Source organism: Arachis stenosperma, chromosome 5 (genome assembly GCF_014773155.1).
Source record: "Arachis stenosperma cultivar V10309 chromosome 5, arast.V10309.gnm1.PFL2, whole genome shotgun sequence".
Lineage (NCBI taxonomy): Eukaryota > Viridiplantae > Streptophyta > Magnoliopsida > Fabales > Fabaceae > Arachis > Arachis stenosperma.
Window position 1 is genome coordinate 96,589,059 of NC_080381.1, and position 6,594 is coordinate 96,595,652.

The 6,594-nt window shown below is 39.0% G+C and overlaps 1 non-coding gene across 1 annotated transcript; it reads left to right on the top strand.

Annotated features, from left to right (window-relative positions):
- Window positions 1-266: 266 nt before the first annotated feature.
- On the top strand, window positions 267-374 carry LOC130984637 (small nucleolar RNA R71). The gene has a single exon (XR_009088555.1). It is a non-coding gene; the product is annotated as a small nucleolar RNA R71 (small nucleolar RNA).
- Window positions 375-6,594: the final 6,220 nt, after the last annotated feature.

A 6,594-nucleotide genomic window follows, 5' to 3' on the forward strand; every position in this document is an offset into this window, starting at 1 on the left:
AACAATGCCAAAAAGGGTACAAATTATCCCAATATGGCGTTCAGAGTATCAATCTCAAGAACTCCTTTCTTCTGATTAGTCCCATTGTTCACAGGATTCCTTTCAAAAGTGTACATGAATTGGTTATTTGCAACCATTTCAATCAGCTCTTGAGCTTCTGTAGGCGTCTTCTTCAAATGAAGAGATCCTCCAGTAGAGCTATCCAAAGACATCTTGGATAGTTTAGAGAGACCATCATAGAAAATACCTATGATGCTCCATTCAGAAAGCATGACAGAAGGACATTTTCTGATCAATTGTTTGTATCTTTCCCAAGCTTCATAGAGGGATTCTCCATCCTTCTGTCTGAAAGTTTGGACTTCCACTCTAAGCTTACTCAATTTTTGAGGTGGAAAGAACTTTGCCAAGAAGGCATTGACTAGCTTTTCCCATGAGTCCAGGCTTTCTTTAGGTTGTGAGTCCAACCATGTCCTAGCTCTGTCTCTTACAGCAAAAGGGAATAGCATAAGTCTGTAGACCTCAGGGTCAACCCCATTAGTCTTGACAGTGTCACAGATTTGCAAGAATTCAGCTAAAAATTGATGAGGATCTTCCAATGGAAGTCCATGAAACTTGCAATTCTGTTGCATTAGAGAAACTAATTGAGGCTTAAGCTCAAAGTTGTTTGCTCCAATGGCAGGGATAGAGATGCTTCTCCCATAGAAGTCGGGAGTAGGTGCAGTAAAGTCACCCAGCACCTTCCTTGCATTGTTGGCATTGTTGTTGTTTTCGGCTGCCATGGGTCTTTCTTCTTTGAAGGTTTCTGTCAGGTCCTCTATAGAGAATTGTGCTTTAGCTTCTCTTAGCTTTCGCTTCAAGGTCCTTTCAGGTTCAGGGTCAGCTTCAACAAGAATGCTTTTGTCTTTGTTCCTGCTCATATGAAAGAGAAGAGAACAAGAAAATGTGGAATCCTCTATGTCACAGTATAGAGATTCGTTGAGGTGCCAGAGGAAAAGAAAAGTAGAAGACAGAAGTAGAAAATTCGAACTTATCAGAGAAGATGGAGTTCGAATTTTACATTAAGGAATAGTGTTAGTCCATAAATAGAAGGATGTGAGAAGAAGGGAAGTAATTTTCGAAAATTAAGTAAAGGATTTTGAAAATATTTTTGAAAAACACTACTTGATTTTCGAAAATGAAAGTGGAAAAGAAATCAAATGTTTTTTGAAAAAGATTTTGAAATTAGAAATAAAAAGATTTGATTGAAAACTATTTTGAAAAAGATGAAGTTAAGAAAATATGATTGGTTTTAAAAAATATGTGATTGAGAAGATATGATTTGAAACAATTTTAAAAAGATTTGATTTAAAAAATTAATGACTTGCCTAACAAGAAAAGATATGATTTAAACATTAAACCTTTCTCAACAGAAAAGGCAACATATTAGACATGTTCAATCAAATCATTAATTGTTAGCAAGTATCTTTGAAAAAGGAAAGAAATTGATTTTGAAAACATTTGATTGAAAAGATATGATTTGAAAAAGATTTGATTTTGAAAAACTTTGAAAACTTGAAAAAAAATTGATTTGAAAACAAAATCCTCCCTCTTGTGCCATCCTGGCGTTAAACGCCCAGAATGGTGCACATTCTGGCGTTTAACGCCCAAAACTATACCCTTTTGGGCGTTAAACGCCCAACCAGGTACCCTGGCTAGCGTTTAAACGCCAGTCTGTCCTTCTTCACTGGGCGTTTTGAACGCCCAGCTTTTTCTGTGCAATTCCTCTGCTGTATGTTCTGAATCTTCAATTCTCTGTATTGTTGACTTGAGAAGACATAAATTAAAAATATTTTTGGATTTTTTAATAATCAGAATGCAACTAAAATCAAATAACAATGCATGCAAGACACCAAACTTAGCAGTTTGTATACTACTGACACTAATGAGAATGCATATGAGACAGACAAAACACTCAAGTCAAGAGAATTTAAAGATTAGAGTAAGAAATCATCAATAACATCTTGAAGATCCTTAAGACACATGAATGAATGCATGCAATTGACACCAAACTTAAAATGAGACACTAGACTCAAACAAGAAATTTTTGGATTTTATGATTTTGTAATTTTTTTTTCGAAAATTATATGGAAAAGAAAATAAAGGTATCATAGTTCTTAATGAGAATTCCAGGAATCATGCAATGTTAGTCTAAAGCTTCAGTCTAAAGGAATTAGACATGGCCAGCCAAGCTTCAGCAGGACATTGCATTCAAGAGCTAAATTGATGATAATCAATCAGCTTTGGTGATGATAAGAACATCACCTTGAAACACTAGAATTCATTCTTAAGAACTCTGAAGAAAAATACCTAATCTAAGCAACAAGATGAACCGTCAGTTGTCCATATTCGAACAATCCCCGGCAACGGCGCCAAAAACTTGGTGCGCAAAATTGTGATCACTACAACTTCGCACAACTAACCAGCAAGTGCACTGGGTCGTCCAAGTAATACCTTACGTGTGTAAGGGTCGATCCCACGGAGATTGTTGGTATGAAGCAAGCTATGGTCACCTTGTAAATCATAGTCAGGCAGACTCAAATGGGTATAGTGATATACGAATAAAACATAAAGATAAAGATAGAGGTACTTATGTAATTCATTGGTAGGAACTTCAGATAAGCATATGAAGATGCCTTCCCTTCCGTCTCTCTGCTTTCCTACTGTCTTCATCCAATCCTTCTTACTCCTTTCCATGGCAAGCTTATGTAGGGTTTCACCATTGTCAGTGGCTACCTCCCATCCTCTCAGTGAAAATGTTCCTATGCTCTGTCACAGCATATGGCTAATCAGCTGTCGATTCTCGGTCAGGCCGGAATAGAATCCAGTGATTCTTTTGCGTCTGTCACTAACGCCCTGCCTGCTAGGAGTTTGAAGCACGTCACAGTCATTCAATCATTGAATCCTACTCAGAATACCACAGACAAGGTTAGACCTTCCGGAATCTCTTGAATGCCGCCATCAGTTCTTGCCTATACCATCGTTTGTCAGGCGAGCACTCGGTTGTCAGGCGATCAACCATGTATTGTGTATCAGGAATCCAAGAGATAAACACTAGAGCCTTGTTTGCTTGTAGAACAGAAGTTGTTGTCAGTCACTTTGTTCATGAGTGAGAATGATGATGAGTGTCACGGATCATCACATTCATCAAGTTGAAGAACAAGTGATATCTTGGACAAAGAACAAGCGGAATTGAATAGAAGAACAATAGTAATTGCATTAATACTCGAGGTACAGCAGAGCTCCACACCTTAATCTATGGTGTGTAGAAACTCCACCGTTGAAAATACATAAGAACAAGGTCTAGGCATGGCCGAATGGCCAGCCTCCCAAAGAGGGTTCAATCATCAAAGCATGATCAAAAGATGTCTAATACAATAGCAAAAGGTCCTACTTATAGAAAACTAGTAGCCTAAGGTTTACAGAGATGAGTAAATGACATAAAAATCCACTTCCGGGCCCACTTGGTGTGTGCTTGGGCTGAGCAATGAAGCAATTTCGTGTAGAGACTCTTCTTGGAGTTAAACGCCAGCTTTTATGCCAGTTTGGGCGTTTAACTCCCATTTAGGTGCCAGTTCCGGCGTTTAACGCTGGGATTTGTGAGGGTGACTTTGAACGCCGGTTTGGGCCATCAAATCTTGGGCAAAGTATGGACTATCATATATTGCTGGAAAGCCCAGGATGTCTACTTTCCAACGCCGTTGAGAGCGCGCCAATTGGGCTTCTGTAGCTCCCGAAAATCCACTTCGAGTGCAGGGAGGTCAGAATCCAACAGCATCTGCAGTCCTTTTCAGTCTCTGAATCAGATTTTTGCTCAGGTCCCTCAATTTCAGCCAGAAAATACCTGAAATCACAGAAAAACACACAAACTCATAGTAAAGTCCAGAAAAGTGAATTTTAACTAAAAACTAATAAAAATATACTAAAAACTAACTAGATCATACTAAAAACATACTAAAAACAATGCCAAAAAGGGTACAAATTATCCGCTCATCAAGACTCTAAGAATTCAAAAATGCATATGAAAAATAACAAAAGACAAAAAACAAGAAAATATGAAGATCAAACAAGAAGACTTGTCAAGAACAACTTGAAGATCATGAAGAATGCAATGCATGAATTTTTCGAAAAATGCACAAATTTTAAAAACATGCAATTGACACCAAACTTAAAAAATTGATACTAGACTCAAACAAGAAACACAAAATATTTTTGTTTTTTTATGATTTTATTAAATTTTTTTTGAAATTTTTTGAAAATTATTTTGGAAAAACGAAAAAGAAGAAAAATTTTTGAAAGATTTTTTGAAAACTTTTTGAAAATAAAATAAAGGTTGAAACAAGAAAAAAATTACATAATCTAAGCAACAAGATGAACCATCAGTTGTCCAAACTCGAACAATCCCCGGCAACGGTGCTAAAAACTTGGTGCACGAAATTGGGATCTCAATGGCGCCAACAACTTGGTACGCACAATTGTAATGTCAACTCTTTTTCACAACTTCGCACAACTAACCAGCAAGTGCACTGGGTCGTCCAAGTAATAAACCTTACGTGAGTAAGGGTCGATCCCACGGAGATTGTCGGCTTGAAGCAAGCTATGGTCGTCTTGTAAATCTCATTCAGGCAGATTCAAATGGTTTTGGAGTTTTCATAATTAAAAGATAAATAAACTTAAAATAAAGATAGAGATACTTATATAGTTCATTGGTGGGAATTTTAGATAAGCATATGGAGATGCGTTATTCCTTCTGAATCTCTGCTGTCTTCATTCAATCAGTCATATTCCTTTCCATGGCAAGCTGTTTGTTGGGGATCACCGTTGTCAATGGCTACATCCCGTCCTCTCAGTGAAAATAGTCCAGCTACGGGTTACGTAGGGCTAATCATCTATCGGTTCTCACTTGTGTTGGAATAGGATCCAGTGATCCTTTTGCGTCTCTCACTATGCCCAACAGTCATGAGTTTGAAGCTTGTCACAGTCATCCCATCCCAGATCCTACTCAGAATACCACAGACATGCTTTAGACTTTCCGGATCTTAAGAATGCTGCCAATTGGTTCTAGCTTATACCACAAAGACTCTGATCTCAAAGAATTGAAGGCTCTGTTGTCAAGAGAGGCAATCAAACGCATGGACCAGGAATCCAGGAGATACGCATTCAAGCTTGTTTTCATGTAGAACGGAAATGTTTGTCAAGCACACGTTCATAAGTTGAGAATGGTGATGAGTGTCACATAATTATCACATTCATCATGTTCTTGTGTGCGAATGGATATCTTAGAACAAGAATAAGCGTGAATTGAATAGAAGAACAATAGTACTTTGCATTAATAGTCGAGGGAGAGCAGAGCTCCACACCTTAATCTATGGGGTGTAGAAACTCCACCGTTGAAAATACATAAGTGATGATGGTCCAGGCATGGCCGAATGGCCAGCCTCCCAAAAGTCTAAGATAGCATAAAACTGATCAAAGATCTTGGTCTAAGGACTAAACGTCCAAAGATTGTGAGTACAATAATAAAAAGTTCTATTTATACTAAACTAGTTACTAGGGTTACAGAAACAAGTAAATGATGCAGAAATCGACTTCCGGGCCCACTTGGTGTGTGCTTGGGCTGAGCATTGAAGCTTTCATGTGTAGAGACATTTCTTGGAGTTAAATGCCAGTTTTTATGCCAGTTTGGGCGTTTAACTGCAGTTTCTATCCTGTTTCTGGCGTTTAATGCCAGAATAGGGCAGAAAGTTGGCCTTTGAATGCCAGTTTGCATCCTCAAAAGTCGAGCAAAGTATGGATTATTATATGTTTCTGGAAAGCCCAGGATGTCTACTCTCCAATGCAATTGCGAGCACGCCATTTGGGTTTCTGTATCTTCGAAAAATCTATTTCGAGTGCAGGGAGGTCAGAATCTATTCTGAGGGTTACCTGAAACTAGAGGTCGATCTCGGACGAGATCTTTTATACTGATCGGAGCTGCTGAGTCCAATCTTACGGGGGTGTTTGGAGTCGCGGTGTTTGACGTGTGAGACTTGGTGATAATGCTAATCCTTCGTCTCCGGAGGGTGGGGGTACCTGCAAGGGACTCCGATGCTTAAGTTAGCAAGGGTATTAAGCAGGTATTGAGTAGTATCAGAGTATGAGTTTATACCTGGGTGCTCCAATGTATTTATAATGGTATAGAGTGACCTTCTTAGATAAGATAAGTTAGTTATCTTATCTTATCTTTATCTTCGAGCGAGGTCATCTTATCTTTAAGGGAACCGCCTTTATCTCTATAGGCTTGGGCTGCCTTTGCATTCGGGTCGTGTTCCTCTGCTTGGGCCCTTTTATTGGGCTTTCCTGTGACTTGACCGAGCTCTTTAAGAAGAGGCCGGGTTGTGCTAGCCTGAAGAGGTCGGTCGCTTTGTCTGTAGAACATCCCGGGTCGGACAGCTCGACCCAGGGTATGAACAGTTCCCCTGCTCGAGCTTAGTCTTTTATCTGGCGGTCGAGTCTTGGTTTTAGGACTTCGAGCCTTCTCGGGTAAAGCCGAACTCGAGCATTTTGTCGCTTTATCTT